At 40.7% G+C, this 20,485-nt stretch overlaps 1 pseudogene; it reads left to right on the top strand.

The window, feature by feature from the left end:
• The first annotated feature begins 11,751 nt into the window (after positions 1 to 11,751).
• LOC135538484 (zinc finger protein ZFP2-like) lies at positions 11,752 to 19,179 on the top strand (annotated as a pseudogene).
• The last annotated feature ends 1,306 nt before the right edge of the window (positions 19,180 to 20,485 follow it).

The raw sequence follows: 20,485 nt of genomic DNA, 5'->3' as shown, positions 1-20,485 counted from the left end.
ACATTAAGAACAGCTGCTCCTTCCATGACATAGACTGACAAGGAGAATCCAGGCCAAAGCTGTGATCCCTTACTGATGTCACTGATGTTAAATCCACTTCAATCAGTGTAGATGAAGGGGAGGAGGCCGGTTAAATAAGGATTGTTATGCCTTGAGACATGGCCAGTGCCGTTTAAGATGAGGGAGGACCATTTTGTTTTTCATGGGCATGGCCTTATTTCTACTACATGTAGATGTAGTAGATGTTGTATGACATGTTGGATGACTGTCATTCATATTCCATTCACCCTGTTCAACGTAACAGCGATAGGTCTAGGATACTACATTATACTCACATTTTCCCTATACCCATCATGAGGTAGCTACAACCTAGTCAATGAATGAAAGTTTACAACGTAGGTGCACACAGGTTGAGAGAAATTTAAGGTGACAGACAGTGACATCGTCAATGAAATTTTGCGCAAATAAAATCTACAATGACAAGTCACTGGTGTCTGACAACGTGGATGGACAATTGAGGATAATAGCGGCCGATATTGCCATTCCTATTTGCCTTGTCTTTAATTTAAGCCTACTAGAAAGTGTGTTCCCTCAGGCCTGGAGGGAAGCTAAAGTCATTCCACTACCCAAGAATAGTAAAGCTCCCTTTACTGGCTTAAATAGCTGACCAATCAGCCTGTTACCAACCCTTACAATTTTGGGAAAAAAATATTTGACCAGATACAATGCTATTTTACAGTAAACAAATATAGACTTTTAGCTTATAGGGAAGTTCATTCAACAAGCACAGCACTTGCAAATGACTGATTGGCTGAGCAAAATTGATGATAAAAATATTGTTGGGGCTGTTTTGTTAGACTTCGGTGCGGCATTTGACATTATCGATCATAGTCTGTTGCTGACAAAAACGTATGGCTTTACACCCCCTGCTATATTGTGGATAAAGAGTTTTTCTTTTAAAATGTAACCTTTATTTAACTAGGCAAGTCAGTTAAGAACAAATTATTTTTTTCAATGACGACCTACGACTGCCTTGTTCAGGGGCAGAACGACAGAGTTTTTTACCTTGTCAACTCAGGGATTCGATCCAGCAATCTTTCGGTTACTGGCCTACCGCTCTAACCACTAGGCTACCTGCCGCCCCAGAGCTACAAAATCAAGTTTGAATCAGGAATACCCCAGGGCAGCTGTTTGGCACCTACTTTTTTCAATCTTTACCAACAACACGCCAATAACATTTGAGTAAAGCCAGTGAGTCTATGTATGCGGATGACTCAACACCGTACACGTCAGCTACTACAGCGACTGAAATGACTGCAACACTTAACATAGAGCTGCAGTTAGTTTCAGAATGGGTGTCAAGGAATAAGTTAGTCCTAAATATTTCTGATTACCTTAAAACCTCTTGGTGTTAGGGGGCAGTATTTTCATTTTTGTGAAAAAACGTCCCCGTTTTAAATGGGAAAAGATGCTAGAATATGCATATAATTGACAGCTTTGGATAGAGAACACTCTAACGTTTCCAAAACTGTAAAGATATTGTCTGTGAGTATAACAGAACTGATGTTGCAGGCGAAAGCCTGAGAAAAATCCAATCCGGAAGTGCCCCAGGTTTTGAAAGCGCTGCGTTCCAATGACTCCCTATATGGCTTTGAATATACCATCAACGAGCCTACGCTTTCTACGTATTCCCCAAGGTGTCTACAGCATTGTGACGTAGTTTTACGCATTTCTGTTGAAGAATAGCCATATGGGGGCGCATTGCGTAAGTGGTCACATGGTGGCTCCGAGAGAGATTCTCGCGTAAAGTGCAGAGGTAGCCATTACTCTAATAGGTCCTAGAGAAAAAGGAATTGTCCCGACGGATATATTATCAAATAGATATTAGAAAAACACCTTGAGGATTGATTCTAAACAACGTTTGCCATGTTTTTGTCGATATTATGGAGCTAATTTGGAATATTTTTCGGAGTTGTGACCGATATTTCCGGGCGATTTCTCAGCCAAACGTGAAGGACAAACGGAGCTATTTCGCCTACAAAAATAATCTTTTGGGAAAATATGAACTTTGGCTGTCTACCTGGGAGTCTCGTGAGTGAAAACATCCGAAGTTCATCAAAGGTAAACGATTTAATTTGATTGCTTTTCTGATTTCCGTGACAAGTTTGCCTGCTGCTAGCAAGGCATAATGCTATGCTAGGCTATGATAAACTTACACAGATGCTTGTCTAGCGTTGGCTGTAAAGCATATTTTGAAAATCTGAGATGACAGGGTGATTAACAAAAGGCGAAGCTGTGTTGCAATATATTTCCCTTGTGATTTTCATGAATAGGAATATTTTCTAGGAAGATTTATGTCCGTTGCGTTATGCTAATTGGTGTCAGATGATGATAACGGTCCCGTTCACTGGCTGGGTGTCACTACAGGTTAAGTTACATGGCCTACTATGCTAATTCTGTAGCGGTATTGTTCGAGGGGGCTAAAGAAATATTTTGTTGGTGCGCCAGGCAGGTATTAACCCTAGTTATTAAAGTTAGTTATTACCTATTATAACATTATTATTTTTAAATATTATTAAAACCGAAAGGATGAGAGTTGAATAGATAGAGTAGCGCTTCCAGACACATTCTAAACATGATGGAGTCTTAAAGGAGGACTGTAACATCTAATGATGAAACATTATGGAGTCTTAAAGGAGGACTGTAACAGCTAATGATGAAGCATTATAGATTCTTAAAGGAGGACTGTAGCATCTAATGATGAAACATTATGGAGTCTTAAAGGAGGACTGAAGCACCTAATTATGAAACATTATAGATTCTTAAAGGAGGACTGTTGCACCTAATGATTAAACATTATGGAGTCTTAAAGGAGGTCTGTAACATCTCATGATGAAACATTATGGAGTCTTAAAGGAGGACTGTAGCATCTAATGATGAAACATTATGGAGTCTTAAAGGAGGACTGTAGCATCTAATGATGAAACATTATGGAGTCTTAAAGGAGGACTGTAGCATCATGAGGTAGTTATCGGGAATTCATTTCAATTAACATGTGTGCCCTTTTAGAAGTTCAGTTGTGGAATTTCTTTCCTTATAACCTGTTTGAGAGGGGGCAGTATTTTCACGTCTGGATGAAAAGCTTTCCCAAAGTAAATTACCTGCTACCTGCCCAGAAGCTGGATATGAATATAATTGGTAGGTTTGGATAGAAAACACTCTAAGGTTTCTAAAACTGTTACAATAATGTCTGTGAGTATAACTTTGGTTGTTGAGGGGACTCTGTTTTCAAATGGTTTTGTGTGGCACTTTTCTGTGCTAACCAAGCTGTTCAATCAGCTTCTTGATATGCCACACCTGTCAGGTGGATGGATTATCTTGGCAAAGAATAAATGTTGACGAACAGTGATGCTCATGAAACATCCAACACTTTACATGTTGCATTTATATTTTTGTTTTTTGTTGTTACTATCAGTTTTAGGAACATTTACCCAAAATATGACATCAGCGATAATCAAAATGTTGAAAATCTGTGAATGTCTAAATAAGAAATTGGTCCATTTAAACAGCAATGTGTCGAACCCTTTCAACAACGGGGAGATGTTACTGATGTGCTTTGTATCTGCGACGTAAAAACAAGTTTTGGACTTCCACACAAAATTACTTCTTTAGTTATTTTATGTTTAAGGAAGTGTGTAGGTCACATTCTGTATCATACAGCTATGAATGTTATATATTTAGAACCACCTGTTCAATTGGAATCCAGCGACGTCTGTGTCTTCAGTGTCCTAGAACTGTCCAGGTTTTTGTGTTCTGACTTGTAAAACAGGATGAATAAAATAAGTAATGTAAACATATCAGTAATTACCAGGAAGCTCTACATTTGTTTTAAAATCACACTAAGATTGTTAAAACTGGCCTCGGGTTATTGAGAGATCTGATTTAGGATTTACCCTCGTAGCAAGGTTGTTTTATCATGTGGTTTCATTCGGGTCTCTATTTAAAAATAACACTGTCTTTGGCAGGAGAAAGACCAGACTCGGAGGAACCAGAGCCAGGGACGTCCAAACCAGCAAGACGACACCAGTGCTCCCACTGTGGAAAGAGTTGTAACCGGTTATGTGACCTGAAAGCTCATGAGAGAATAACCGGAGAGAAGCCTTACCACTGCTCCCCGGAAAGCAACCTGAAAGCTCATGAGAGAATACACACAGGAGAGAAGCCTTACCACTGCTCCCAATGTGTGGAAAGCAAACCTGTTTCAACCAGCTCCCAGTGTGGAAAGTGTTTCAAACAGCTGAAACAACATGAGAGAATACACACAGGAGAGAAGCCTTACCACTGCTCCCAGTGTGGAAAGTGTTTCTGTCAGAATCAGGGAGGGCTCCCAGTGTGGAAAGTGTTTCATCCGAAAAAAACAAACCTGAAAGCTCATGAGAGAAGAAACAACTGAGAGAAACAACCACTGCTCCCAGTGTGGAAAGTGTTTCATACACTGAAACATGAGAGAGAAGCCTTACCACTGCTCCCAATGTGGGTTTCAAAAGTCGGGGGAGCTGAAACAACATGAGAGAATACACACAGGAGAGAAGCCTTACCACTGCTCCCAATGTGGAAAGTGGGAGCTGAAACAACATGAGAGAATACACACAGGGAGAAGCCTTACCACTGCACCCAGTGTGGAAAGAGTTTCATCCCACCTGAAAGCATGAGAGAATTCCACTGCTCCCAATGTGGAAAGTGTTTTCAACATGAGAGAATACACACAGGAGAGAAGCCTTACCACTGCTCCCAGTGTGGAAAAAGTTTCAAACATTCAGGGGGATCTGAAACGACATGAGAGAATACACACAGGAGAGAAGCCTTACCACTGCTCCCAATGTGGAAAGTGTTTTCTGAAACAACATGAGAGAATACACACAGGAGAGAAGCCTTACCACTGCTCCCAGTGTGGAAAGTGTTTCTGAAACATGAAACATGAGAGAATACACACAGGAGAGAAGCCTTACCACTGCTCCCAATGTGGAAAGTGTTTCAACCAGTCGGGGGAACTGAAACAACATGAGAGAATACACACAGGAGAGAAGCCTTACCACTGCTCCCAATGTGGAAAGTGTTTCAACCAGAGAGGAAACCTGAAACAACATGAGAGACTACACACAGGGCAGAAGCCTTACCACTCCTCCCAGGGTGCAAACCATTTGCCCATCACAGTGCTCCCGTTGTCTTATATTGTTGACTGACAATGTGTTTACCTGTCTTTACCATATGAAATTAAATGGTACAGGGTATACTCAAACATATATTTGTTTGTTTTTATTAGAAAACATGAAGTGAATATGGAGTCTGTCAGTTTGAATATAAAGAAGATCAGGTTCCTTCTTTTAAACTGTCCTTTTTTAAAACTCTTTGTGTGTTTATCTGGGTGTGTCATTCCTCCAGCACTACAGATAATCAAGTGATATTTGAATGTAATGCATTAGTTCCATTGTTGACATCTGCATTGTAGCCCACTGATGATTTAATGAAATGAAAATGTTCAGACTGTAATGGAAAATGTTAATTGTTTGTGTGTCCACATAACTGAGTATGTGACTAACCTTGTGAAACTGTCCTATTATAATCTCCTGTTCTTGGGACTATCATTCTGTGTTGCAAACCAATTTGCACCTGCATCCTTGTATGAATAAAGTCCCACCCAGGAACAGGAAACTATAAAGATATGTGCTAATCACTCAATGCTTCAGGCATTCAGACTGTCTACACTGCGCTGTGTAACTCTGTTATTCTCTCTGAGCTCAGAAATAAAGAATCTTGGTTTGACTTGGACTCCAGCAGATCCTTATTTTATAATATCCACCACAACTCTCCCAAGGATTGCTGTTTATCATTGTCTCAAAGAAGAGTTCCTCGTTCCACTTTCCTGGGGGAATTTACAAGCCTCCCACTGATTGAATAAACATTGTTTCCACAGGTAACATTTTGTGTTTCAACCTAAATCCAATGACTGGTAACAACAACTAAATCCAATGACAGGTAAAATTTTGTGTTTCACCCAACTTGCAACCGATATCCAATGACAGGTAACATTTTGTGTTTCACCCAACTTGCAACCTAAATCCAATGACAGGTGACATTTTGTGTTAATTTCGTGTTGAATTCACTTTCGTTGACGAATCAAAGAAATGTAAATAGAAACTAGATGTTGAACTGATGTCTGTGCCCAGTGGGCTGGTTTGAATAAGCAGCAGGTGTTGGATCAATATCCACCTTAGTAGCTAAGTTTCCATGTAATTTGAGACAGATTTTCATGTGAATATTCTCAAATCTGCATAAAACAATATATACATTTTCCCACCAGAAATGTTTCTATCAAACAGACTTATTGCAGATTAAAGGCTTTGCGTGACAAATAACTAACTTTTGCTGTTAAATTCCCAATGGTTTCCATCGCATTTTCAACTCTACTGATGGTTTAACAAAACTGTTGCATTATATAGCAAAAATTATCTTGTCCCGTGCACTGTAGCCAGGCTTTCACAGATACAGTGTTGGTAGGCTACCTACATGATGAGATTATTATGGATGAGAGCGATATTATTTTATTTGTCAAATGGCAGCTAAGCATTGATCATCATGTCACCAGAATAAGAACCTCAAAATGTATTGGAAAGGAGCTTCAAGCTCATCACGTGCACTTTCACCACCCTGTGAAGTTCATAACTTATTTCATCTGTAGCCTAATAAACTACATGGGTTCCCAAGTCGTAGTGGGAGGACACACAACATATCACGTGACTCCAAGTTAACTGAGATGTGATGGTTATTATATACATATTTGCTCATAAAGGAGTTTCCACCTCAATTTCTCGCTTATACATTTTTACTGACACAAAAAGTCCCCACCATGTCAAACGAACTAACAAATAGTTTGTCGGCTTTTATAAAATTGTTCAGGCATAACCTGTTTCCATCAGCCCGGTCATTACTTTAGAAATGGTTGGATCAATATCCACCTTCATGATGTGGATGAAGCCTGATTTGGAATGTCTGAGTAGTTCTATATGATGTCATAATACACCCCTCTGATAATCAAGTGATATTTGGAATGTCTGAGTTGTTCTAGCTGATGTCATAATACACCCCTCTGATAGTGATACATTTGCTCCATTGTTTCCATGTCAGTTGGTTTCCCACTCTGATGATTTATATCTGACAGAGGGGCTTTAAATGAATAGTATGGTGACATCTTAGTGTGTCTTGAAGTAAATAGGATTATTAATCATAAACTCCTATAGCTACAATACACTGCAGCTTTGACATCAAGAAGAGAATGGGCTGATGGGTGGTGGTGCTACTCTATAGGTAACGCTGTTCAATATGAATGTTCAATACACACAATAGGTTGGTTATGGAGGTGATGTACCACATTCAAAGTCCTGCAATAAGAGCTAAGAGACTAATATTTTTGTAAACTATACATAGTTGTATTCTGTGGTTGTCACTGAGTTGGCTGATATCCCATTTTATAGGGTCACTCCACAGTTAAGGCTGTACAGTGCATATACAAAGTCTACACTTTGCTCCTTTCATATTTCTTTTGATCCTGATAAACTCACCAGTCCCTGCCGGTGACAAGCATACCCATAACATGATGCTGCCACCACAATACTTAATGTGTGGTCTATCTCCAGGTCATCAGACTGTTAAATAGTCACCTCTAGCCGGCCTCCGCCCAGTACCCTGCCCTGAACTTAGTCACTGTTACTAGCCGTCTACCACCCAGTACTCCACCCTGTATTCTAGTAAAGGCTCATCCTATATAACTACTGCTGTACACACCTTTTATATTCATATACGGTCCATAATGTCTAGACACACCGTCATATACATTGTTTACCAACTGTATATATTTATATTCCAGACTCTGACATTCCTCGTTCTACCATTTCTATATTTCTAAATCCTTATAAGAAACTGTAGGGAAAATCAGTAGGTCGCACAAATGACTATTTCTAAACAACGATAATAGACAATTAGAATGGGAGGGGTTTCTTATATTATCTTTACTTACTCTGTGAAGAGACTCCAGGGATGGAGATGAAGGCTGTAGGAATGAAGATCAGACAGTGAAGAGACTCCAGGGGTGGTGATGAAGGCTGTAGGAATGAAGATCAGACAGTGAAGAGACTCCAGGGGCGGTGATGAAGACTGTAGGAATGAAGATCAGACAGTGAAGAGACTCCAGGGATGGTGATGAAGGCTGTAGGAATGAAGATCAGACAGTGAAGAGACTCCAGTGATGAAGACTGTAGGAATGAAGATCAGACAGCAATACTGGTCCTGTGGTCAGGTGGGGGAGGGGTCGATCCAGACAATGATTGTGAGGAAGCATGCGGGGAACAGGCTCCTTTCTACTACCATTCTGGGGTCTGGATACATGCCAACAAAGACTACAACTGCTTCAAACAATGGGAGTGGCTACCATTGACCATCACACTTTCTTTCATAACCAGGAAGCCCATGTTGAGCCATCAGTGTTATCACTATGGAAGAGGGAGCATTCAGCATTCATCCAGTCTCTCAGAAAACCATGTTGAGCCATCAGTGTTCTCATGATGGAAGAGGGAGCAGGAAGCCGTCATCCAGGGACAAGGACAAAGGTGCAGCACTGGTGTTAGTAGCTGATGACAGAAGTGACTGCCTGGACACACAGCAAAGTTTGACGCGATCAGTGTTGTTGAGCAGAGAATCAACCAGATTCTCAGTCAGAGAATCAACCAGGTTGTTGAGAACAATGAGAACAAGCACATCTGTGAGCTTTATGCATTATAACATTGATTGACTAAATAGCGATAGACAGATGGGTAAGGGGAGAAAGAGAGAATGACCACTTGGGAGAGATGAGGATCCCGGTGCCACCACCCCGCTGACCAGAAGCTCTCGGGGTGTGCGAGAACACGTGGGCGGATGAAGAGAGATCTTCTCTGCAGATCCTGTCAAGATCTGTCAGGTTGGATGGAGAGCGTCACTGCGCAGCAATTTTCAGGATTTCTTCAGAGTTGTTCGATCGGGTTCAAATCCGGGCTCTGGCTGGGCCACTCAAGGACATTCAGAGACTTGTCCCAAAGCCACTTCTATGTTGTCTTCGCTGTGTGCTTAGGGTCGTTGTCCTGTTGGAAGGTGAACCTTTGCCCCAGTCTGAGGTCCTGAGTGCTCTTGAGCAGGTTTTCATCAATTATCTCTCTGTACTTTGCTCCATACATCTTTCCCTCGATCCTGACTAGTCTCCCAGTCCCTGCCGCTGAAAAATATCCCCAATAACACCATGATATTGCCATCACCACGATTCACCATAGGGATGGTGCCTGGTTTCCTCCAGACCTGATGCTTGGCATTCAGGCCAAAGTGTTTAATCTTGGTTTCATCAGATCAGAGAATCTTGTTTCTCATGGTCTGAGAGTCCTTTAGGTGCCTTTTGGCAAACTCCAAACAGACTTTATTTTGCCTTTTACTGAGAAGTGGCTTCCGTCTGGCCACTCTACCAAAAAGGTCAAATTGGTGGAGTGCTGCAGAGATGGTTGTCCTTCTGGAAGGCCATCGGCCCTGTCCCAGTGGGGTCTCCTCCCCCAATTGTTAAAGTTTGGCTTTTTAGATGAAACCATACTAAATATAATCACGTCACCAAATAATTTATTAAAACATACTATTTTGCATCCTCCTCTGGGTACATTGACTTCAATACAAAACCTAGGAGGATTATGGTTCTCAAGGCTTCCATAGACTTACACAGTTAATATGACAACTTCCGGAGGACATCCTCCAACCCATCAGAGCTCTTGCAGCATGAACTGACATGATGTCCAACCAATGAAAGGATCAGAGAATGTATCTACTACTGAAAGCATAAGCTACAGCGAGCTAGCACTGCAGTGCATAACATGTGGTGAGTCTTTGACTAAAAGAGAGAAAAATACAATAGTTGAACAGTTTTGAACAAATTATTTCATTCCAAAATGAAGTAGAAGCGAGAGAGAGATATTTCATCATTTATTTTCCACTTTCAAGTTTCACTTACTTAGCTAGCAAATGCAGCTATCTAGTTTAGTCTACTCAAACACCCTGCTCAAACAGAGGGATGCTATGTTAGCTAGCTGGCTATGACTATCCAACACAACTCTGGAACTCTTCCTAGTCATCGTAAGCTTTTGGTTTTACTAATTTATTGCCACTGGGACCCGCCAAGGTAAATACTAAACTGCTTACTGACTGTACACTGTAACGTTACTACATGATTGTAGCAGGTTTACTAAAGAGTTAGTTCTATTAGCTCTGTAGACTATGATGTTATTTTAGCTAATATGGTGACAACAATGTAAGCTGTGTGTAGCAGTTATGAAATGGTTTGGCTTGGAAAGATTTTTTCTCCTGGTGACATACAGCAGATGTGCTGTGCATTGAAGTACAGAAACAAAGGGAGAAGGTGATAAGAGGAGAGCACATAGATGCAAGAAGGAATACAACGTGTCTGTAATGAAAGTGAACTGTGTTTATGCATGATCAGGGGTGTATTCATTCCGCCGATTCTGTTGACAAATGTTTAAATGGAACAAAACGGGGATAAACATACCTGAATTTGTCCAGTGATATCTCTATTTCAGCTAGATGCAGGCGAGAGTGTGCAAGGCAGTATTGAATGTGTCACTGTCTGTCTATGTGTCACTGTCTGTCATCGCAAAATTCTCTCGACCTGTGTGAACCTACATTCTAAACTTTCATTCATAGGCTCGGTTGCTACCTCATGATGGGTATAGGGACAATTGGAGTATCATGTAGTAGCCTAAACATATTGCTGTTACATTGAACAGGGTGAGGGACATATGAATGACAGTCATGATTATGCTGTAATAGAATTAAGGCCATGCTCATGAAAAAACAAATCGTCCTGCCTCATCTTAAACGGCACAAAACACCACTGTTTGGGTGGTGGACCACTCTTGGTACACATGGGAAATTGTTGAGCTGAAAAACCCAGCAGCATTGCAGTTCTTGACACAAACCGGTGCGCCTGGCACCTACTACCATACACCGTGCAAAGTAACTTAAATATTTTGTCTTCCCCATTAACTCTCTAAATGGCACACATGCACAATCCATGTCTCATGTCTCAAGGCTTAAAAATCCTTATTTAACCTGTCTCCCCCCTTCATCTACACGGATTGAGGTGGATTTAACGAGTGACATCAGTAAGGGATCATAGCTTTAGCCTGGATTCACCTCGTCTTTCTAAGTCATGGAAGGAGCAGCTGTTCTTAATGTTTTGTCTACCCAGTGTATAGCACTCCAGATAATCAAGTGCTATTTGCATGTGATGCATTTGTTCTGTTGTTTACAGGATGATTTGTATCTTATAGAGCGTGGCTTTAAGGGAATAGTATGGTCACATGTAGATAAAAAAAGAATGTGAAAAATTAACAGTGAAAATGTATATCAACACACTACCTATTCATATAAGTATTTATTAATCATCTACATATTCATATTGAGCTTCTACATCTGTGTACAGGAACGTATTATTTGGAAGAGAAAATGTATCAGCTTATTGTTAAACAATTATGACGTTCTTTCAAATACAAAAAGTGTAGTAACTATTGTTTCCAAACTGCGTTACCCACTCCAGTCAGCAGATGGCGACGAGCGTCTTTCAGTTGACTCTTCTTGCGTGACGTATATTTAACTGGACGGGACGCTTCTTCAGGAACAACAAGGCCCCAACTCTTTCAACCACGTCGGTAGCTTGCTAGCCAACATAAAACTGAAAGATTGACGTTTTAGACCATGTTAATGTACATTAGCTAATCTCAGTGTTTTAAACAAGTTTCGGTTGACGTATCAACTGGTTCAATTTGCAAACGTGTTAAAGATTGATACTGAGCCTAGCACTAGGCTAGACGCTAATGCTAGCTAGCGAGATAACATCCCTGACCATGAGCTCACGAAACTACTCCTCCCTTGCTAATGAAGAGGGGGTCTGCTGTTTGGAGAAAGAATCATTCAGAATGAAAAAGGAGGAAGAGGAGGCTGTTATAGTGAAAGAAGAGAAAGAACCGTTTAGAGAGGAAGATGATGCTATCTCAATAAAGGTGAAGGAGGAAGACGTTTTGGGGGTGAAAGAGGAAGAGACAGAATATCAGATTACCACCAGTGAGTACTGTCTTCAACAGGGACACAAACTATGCCGTTGTTGAACTAATGTGGTTTTAAAGGGGCATTCTACTGAAGTTCTACACTTGAATATGTTGTTCAGTACTGTATAAATTGTTAAAGGTTCGATCTGCAATTTGTTCATATATTTTAGGGACTTTTCAATTAGATGTATTGAATTTTCCATGTGGTCTATATTGAAGTTTCCCTCATCTAATATAACAGGCTTTTAAAATTCTATATTGGTGCATATTTTCTACTTAAAATAACAAAGGGACGCAAAAGCGACCCATTTCGTGGAACGACCCTTTCACATTTGCATCACAAACACTATTTTAGGAAATCATGATGAAAGTGGCCATTTTAGACATATTCATGCCTCTTGTAAGACTCTATGATTGCAATAGATGGTCATAAGTTTACCATCTGTTTGATGTTCTCATTCACACAGGAGAGACACATGACTATGGTGGATCCTCTGGGGAGCCTCAACAACATCCTAATGCTGACGAGGCAGAGAAGAGTCTCTCCAGATCAGAACACCAGATGGTACAGCTTGGTCTGGTCTAGCATACAGCTTGCTCTTTCTGGGTCTGGGCTGGGTTTCTGGAAATCACTTCATGACAACAGTGACATCAGCATCCATAATGATGTGCGTCTGTGTCCCCTCTTTATGGTTACCAGGACAACACTAGCCCTTCCTCCCTCCTGGAGTCCACGTGTCATGCCTCTCCTGTTAGCACCTTACTGCTGGGTATGAAGAGGTTGTCTGTGCTGCTGGTGGACTGCAGGAAAACAATGGGGCTGAGTGGAACTGTGGGAGGAGGAGAAGAGAAGAAAGGATCAGATTTGACTCAAAGTAAGTGCTGTAGTTCAGTTTGAACAAATAAATAGATCTATTCATTGGTATCTGTTACCAGGACTACCAGCACTGTTCTGTTAGTTGACAGGAAGATAGACTGGTGTATATGGAAGTTATGAATATCATAACACTGAAAAAGGATTCTGCCAATGAAAAGAGAGAAACCAATAGACCATATAAAACCTTGATGAAAGAAAAGTTTCAAGATGATCCATCGTAAGGTGCTTGTTTTACAAAAACTTTTCCTTAAAACATTATGGATGTTACATTGCCTGTCCCAGTCAACCCCCCTATCTTTACAAGACTGTAGAACAGGCAAACTAAACTCAAGACTTTGGTCATTAATTAACTGGTACTGAAGAAAAGCTGTGATCAGGCTGCCTACTGAAACAAAAGCTTCAAACTGTAACTGGTGCCGTCAACCTGGTTATCAATCAACCTACCAGGGTAGTGACAAACAGTAGAGGAATGAAATCATCAACATGGTTTGATCATATCTTTACTAATGCTGCAGAAATGGGTTTTAAAGCAGTATCCAGATCCATCAGATGTAGTGATCACAATATAATAGCCATGTCTAGGAAAACCACCGTTCCAAAGGCTGGGCCTAATATTGTGTATAAGAGGTCATGCAATTTTTTGTAGTGATTCCTATGTTGTTGATGTAAATAATATTTGTTGGTCCGTGGTGTGTAATGATGAGCAACCAGACGCTGCCCTTGACACATTTGAAACTGCTTATCCCAGTTACTAATAAGCAGCACCCATTAAGAAAATGACTGTAAAAACTGTTAAATCCACGTGGATTGATGAGGAATTACAAAATGGTGAAGAGGGAGGCAAAAGAGATGGCAAATAGGTCTGGCTGAATAACTGATTGGCAAACCAATTGTAACGCTCAATGAGTGAATGGGTGTGGAGTCAGGCGCAGAGAGCAAAGGATACGGGGATAAACACGCTTTAATGTCCAACCAAAAAAGGTACAAATGGTAACACCAAACATAGGCGTAAATAAACTCCATTTAAGTACACTCTGGTAAAATATCTGGACAGCGAAAAAAACACAAAAAAACACGAACACCTCTCACAAACAGAAGTGGGCGAAACGAACTTAACACCACCCTAACAACCAAACAATGAACAGGTGAAAACAATTAGACAAAACCAAACGAAAAAGGAAAAAGGGATCGGTGGCAGCTAGTAGACCGCCGAGCGCCACCCGAATGGGAAGGGGAGCCACCTTCGGTAATATTCGTGACACCTATTGCAAATTGAGATATGTGACTAAACTCAATATAAAGAAGAAACTACACTATGAAACAAAGATAAATGACATGAAGAATGATAGTAAAAATCTTTGGAGCATCTTCAATGAAATTTTGCGCGAATAAAATCAGCAATGACATGTTGTCATGGTGTCTGACAACGTGGATGGACACCAGAGCTACCTGTCTAACAGCACAGTGTTCTTTAATGGGAGCCTGTACAACAAAATCAAGTTTGAATCAGGAATTCCCCAGGGCAGCTGTTTGGCACCTTCTTTTTTCAATCTTTACCAACAGCATGCCAATGACATTTAAGTAAAGCCAGTGTGTCTATGTATGCGGATGACTCAACACTGTACACGTCAGCTACTAAAGCGACTGAAATGACTGCAACACTTAACATAGAGCAACAGTTAGTTTCAGAATGGGTGGCAAGGAACAAGTTTGTCCTAAATATTTCTGATTACCTTAAGTTACATTGCCTACTATGCTAATTCTGTAGCGATATTGTTAGAGGGGGTATTGTTAGTATTGTTTTAGTATTATAGTATTGTTAGAGGGGGGTAAATATAAAGATTTTGTTGGTGCACCAGGCAGGTATTAACCCTAGTTATTGAAGTTAGTTATTACCTATTATAACATTATTATTATTAAATATTATTAAAACCGAAAGGATGAGAGTTGAATAGATAGAGTAGCGCTTCCAGACACATTCTAAACATTATGGAGTCTTTGGAGGACTGTAGCAGCTAATGATGAAACATTATGGACTTAAAGGAGGACTGTAACATCGGCGATGATGAAACATTATGGAGTCTTAAAGAGCTATTTAGCATACAAAAATAATCATTTTGGGAAAAAAGAACTGTAGCATCTAATGATGAAACATTATGGAGTCATCATCAAAGGAGGATTTATTTGATTCTAATGATGAAACAGTTTGCCTGGGTCTTAAAGCTATGAGGCTGATAAAGCATCTAATGATTGGCATGTAAGCATATTTTGAAAATCTGGATGACAGGGTGATGAACAAAATCTAAGCTGATGAAACATTATGGAGTCTTGAATAGGAAGACTGTAGCATTTATTTGATGAAACATTATGTCAGATCTGATAAGGAGGACTGTAGCATCTGATGATGAAACATTATGGAGTCTTAAAGGAGGACTGTAGCATCTAATGATGAAACATTATGGAGTCTCCAAAAGGAGAACTGTAGCATCTAATGATGAAACATTATGGAGTCTTAAAGGAGGACTGTAGCATCTAATGATGAAACATTATGGGGTCTTAAAGGAGAACTGTAGCATCTAATGATGAAGCATTATGGAGTCTTAAAGGAGGACTGGAGCATCTAATGATGAAACATTATGGAGTCTTAAAGGAGGACTGTAGCATCTAATGATGAAACATTATGGAGTCTTAAAGGAGGACTGTAGCATCTAATGATGATACATTATGGAGTCTTAAAGGAGGACTGTAGCATCTAATGATGAAACATTATGGAGTCTTAAAGGAGGACTGTAGCATCTAATGATGAAACATTATGGAGTCTTAAAGGAGGACTGTAGCATCTAATTTTGAAACATTATGGAGTCTTAAAGGAGGACTGTAGCATCTAATGATGAAACATTATGGAGTCTTAAGCTTTAATTTGTGGTATTGCACTTGTGAATGCATGAAAGTGATGTTGTCGAAATGTTCCGCTAGCGGAATCCCTAGCCATAACAGGTTTTAATGTGTTTGAACCAATCAGTTGTGTTGTGACAAGGTAGGGGTGGTATACAGAAGATAGCCCTATTGGGTAATAGACGAAGTCCATATTATGTCAAGAACAGCTCAAATAAGCGAAGAGAAACAACAGTCCATCATTACTTTAAGGACCACCACAAGAATGGAAGATCCAGAGTTACTTCTGATGCATAAGTTCATTAGAGTTACCAGCCTTAGAAATTGCAGCCCAAATAAATGCTTCACAAAGTTCAAGTAACAGACACATCTCAACATCATCGGTTCAGAGGAGACTGCGTGAATCAGGCCTTCATGGTTGAATTGCTTCAAGGAAACCACTACTGAAGGACACCAATAATAAGAAGAGACTTGCTTGGGCCAAGAAACACGAGCAATGGACATTAGACCGGTGGATATCTGTCCTTGGGTCTGATGAGTCCAAATTTGAGATTTTTGGATCCGAGCGTCGTGTCTTTGTGAGACGAGGAGTAGATGAACAGATTATCTCCGCATGTGTGGTTCCCACCGTGAAGCATGGAGGAGGAGATGTGATGGTGTGCGGGTGTTTTCCTGTTGACAATGTCATGAATAAATAAATCAAAGTCACACTTAACCAGCATGGGTTCCACAGCATTCTACAGCTATATGCCATCCCATCTGGTTTGGGCTTAGTCCCACTGTCATTTGTTTTTCAACAGGACAATGACCCAACACACCTCCAGGCTGTGTAAGAGCTATTTGATCAAGTAGGAGAGTGATGGAGTGCTGCATCAGATGACCTGACCTACACAATCCCCCACCGTTTTTTATTTTATCTTTTTTTTTTTTTGGTCCACATCTCCAGAGATGGAAGTAATTTTTACTGTACTTTTTGGTACCTTTGAATCTAATGTATTGTATCAAGATGGTTTGGGATGAGTTGGATCGCAGAGGTGAAGGGAAAGCAGCCTACAAGTTCTCAGCATATGTGGGAACTCCTACAAGACTGTTGGAAAAGAATTCCAGGTGAAGCTGTTTGAGAGAAAGCAAGGGTGGCAACTTTTGAAGAATAAAATATATATTTTGATTTAACACTTGTGGTTACTACATGATTCCATGAATCCATAAAGAAACCCTTGAATGAGTAGGTGAGTCCAACCTTTTGACTGGTACTGTACATTAAATTTCCTAACAGCTCCAGTGGACATTCCTGCAATCAGCATGCCAATTGCCCGCTCCCTCAGAGACCTGTGGCATTGTTGTGTGAACAAACTGCACATTTTCGAGTAGCCTTTTATTATCCCCAGCACAAGGTGCACCTGTGTAATAACCAAGCTGTTCAATCAGCTTCTTGATATGCCACACCTGTCAGGTGAATGGATTATCTTGGCAAAGAATAAATGTTGACTAACAGTGATGCTCATGAGACATCCAACACTTTACATGTTGCGTTTATATTTTTGTTTTTTGTTGTTACTATCAGTTTTAGAAACATTTACCCAAAATATGACATCAGCGATAATCAAAATGTTGAAAATCTGTGAATGTCTAAATAAGAAATTGGTCCATTTAAACAGCAATGTGTCGAACCCTTTCAACAACGGGGAGATGTTACTGATGTGCTTTGTATCTTCGACGTAAAAACAAGTTTTGGACTTCCACACAAAATTACTTCTTTAGTTATTTTATGTTTAAGGAAGTGTGTAGGTCACATTCTGTATCATACAGCTATGAATGTTATATATTTAGAAACACCTGTTCAATTGGAATCCAGCGACGTCTGTGTCTTCAGTGTCCTAGAACTGTCCAGGTTTTTGTGTTCTGACTTGTAAAACAGGATGAATAAAATAAGTAATATAAACATAGCAGTAATTACCAGGAAGCTCTACATTTGTTTTAAAATCATACTAAGATTGTTAAAACTGGCCTCGGGTTATTGAGAGATCTGATTTAGGATTTACCGTTGTAGCAAGGTTGTTTTATCACGTGGTTTCATCTGGGTCTCTATTTAAAAATAACACTGTCTTTGGCAGGAGAAAGGCCAGAGGAACCAGAGCCAGGGACGTCCAAACCAGCAAGACGACATCAGTGCTCCCACTGTGGAAAGAGTTTTAACCAGAAAGCACACCTGAAAGCTCATGAGAGAATACACACAGGGGAGAAGCCTTACCAGTGCTCCCAGTGTGGACAGTGTTTCAACCAAAAAGCACACCTGAAACAACACGAGATAATACACACAGGGGAGAAGCCTTACCACTGCTCCCAGTGTGGAAAGTGTTTCAAACGGCCTTGTCATCTGAAACAGCATGAGAGAATACACACAGGAGAGAAGCTTACCACTGCTCCCAGTGTGGAAAGTGTTTCAAACGGCCTTGTCATCTGAAACAGCATGAGAGAATATACACAGGAGAGAAGCCTTACCACTGCTCCCAATGTGGAAATTGTTGTAACGGGTTAAGGGACCTGAAACAACATGAGATAATACACACAGGGGAGAAGCTTTACCACTGCTCCCAGTGTGGAAAGTGTTTCACCAAGAGAGGACTCCTGAAACGGCACGAGAGAGAACACACAGGAGAGAAGCCTTACCACTGCTCCCAGTGTGGAAAGTGTTTCAACCATTCAGGGGAGTTGATACGACATGAGAGAGTACACACAGGAGAGAAGCCTTACCACTGCTCCTTATGTGGAAAGCGTTTCAACCAGTCGGGGGAGCTGAAACAGCACGAGAGAATACACACAGGGGAGAAGCCTTACCACTGCTCCCAGTGTGGAAGGAGTTTTACTGGTTTAGGGACCCTGAGACACCACGAGAGAATACACACAGGAGAGAAGCCTTACCACTGCTCCCAATGTGGAAAGCGCTTCAACCATTTGGGGGAGCTGAAACAGCATGAGAGAATACACACAGGGGAAAAGCCTTACCACTGCTCCCAGTGTGGAAAGTGTTTCGGCCTTTCAGGGACGCTGAAACGACATGAGAGAATACACACAGGAGAGAAGCCTTACTACTGCTCCCAATGTGGACAGGGTTGTAGTGCGTTATGGCACCTGAAACAACACGAGAGAACACACACGGGGAGAAGCTTTACCACTGCTCCCAGTGTGGAAAGAATCAGGGACGTTGAAACGACATGAGAGAATACACACAGGGCCTGAAGCCTTACCACTCCTCCCAGGGTGCAAAGCTTTTGCCCATTTAGGAAGCCTTAAAGAACACATTAGACTGCACACAGAGGAGAAGGCTTAGAAAAGCTCAGACTGTGGGAAAACATATTACTCATAACAGTCACTTAAACGTCATTAGAGAATAGAGAAATTACTTCTCTTAGCGTGTATATTGATATACATCACATTGACTTAAAATTCATCAGAGAACATACACAGTGCTCCCGTTGTCTTATATTGTTGACTGACAATGTGTTTACCTGTCTTTACCAGATGAATTTAAATGGTACAGGGTGTACTCAAACATATATTTTTTGTTTTTATTAGAAAACATGAATTGAATATGGAGTCTGTCAGTTTGAATATAGAGTAGATCAGAATCCATGTGTTTAAATGGTCCTTTTTTAAACTCTTTGTGTGTGTTTATATGGGTGTGTCATTCCTCCAGCACGACAGATAATCAAGTGATATTTGGATGTGATGCATTTGTTCCATTGTTGACATTTGCATTGTAGCCCACTGATGATTTAATGAAATGAAAATGTTCAGACTCTGTAATGGAAAATGTTAATTGTTTGTGTGTCCACATAACTGAGTATGTGACTAACCTTGTGAAACTGTCCTATTATAAGCTCCTGTTCTTGGGACTATCATCCTGTGTTGCAAACCAATTTGCACCTGTGTCCTTGTATGAATAAAGTCCCTCACAGTAACACGAAACTATAAAGATATGTGCTAATCACTCAATGCTTCAGGAATTCAGACTGTCTACACTGCACTGTGTAACTCTGTTATTCTCTCTGAGCTCAGAAATAAAGAGACTTGGTTTGACTTGGACTCCAGCAGATCCTTATTTTATAATAGCCTCCACATTGACTATGTACTGGTACCCCCTGTACATAGCCTCCACATTGACTCTCTGGTACCCCTGGTCCACATTGACTCCTGTATATAGCCTCCACATTGACTCTGTACTGGTACCCCTGCATATAGCCTCCACATATGACTGTACTGGTACCCCTGTATATAGCCTCCACATTGCTTGACTCTGTACTGGTAACCCTTGTATATAGCCTCCACTATGACTCTCTACGGTACCTCCTATATATAGCCTCCACATTGACTCTGTACTGGTACCCCTGTATATAGCCTCCACATTGACTCTGTACTGGTACCCCCTGTATATAGCCTCCACATTGACTCTGTACTGGTACCCTGTATATAGCCTCCACATTGACTCTGTACTGGTACCTCCTGTATATAGCCTCCACATTGA

This window comes from Oncorhynchus masou, unplaced genomic scaffold (assembly GCF_036934945.1).
Source record: "Oncorhynchus masou masou isolate Uvic2021 unplaced genomic scaffold, UVic_Omas_1.1 unplaced_scaffold_972, whole genome shotgun sequence".
Taxonomy (NCBI): Eukaryota; Metazoa; Chordata; class Actinopteri; order Salmoniformes; family Salmonidae; genus Oncorhynchus; species Oncorhynchus masou.
Note: the sequence above shows the minus strand (reverse complement) of the source record. Positions and strands in the feature narration are given on the sequence as shown.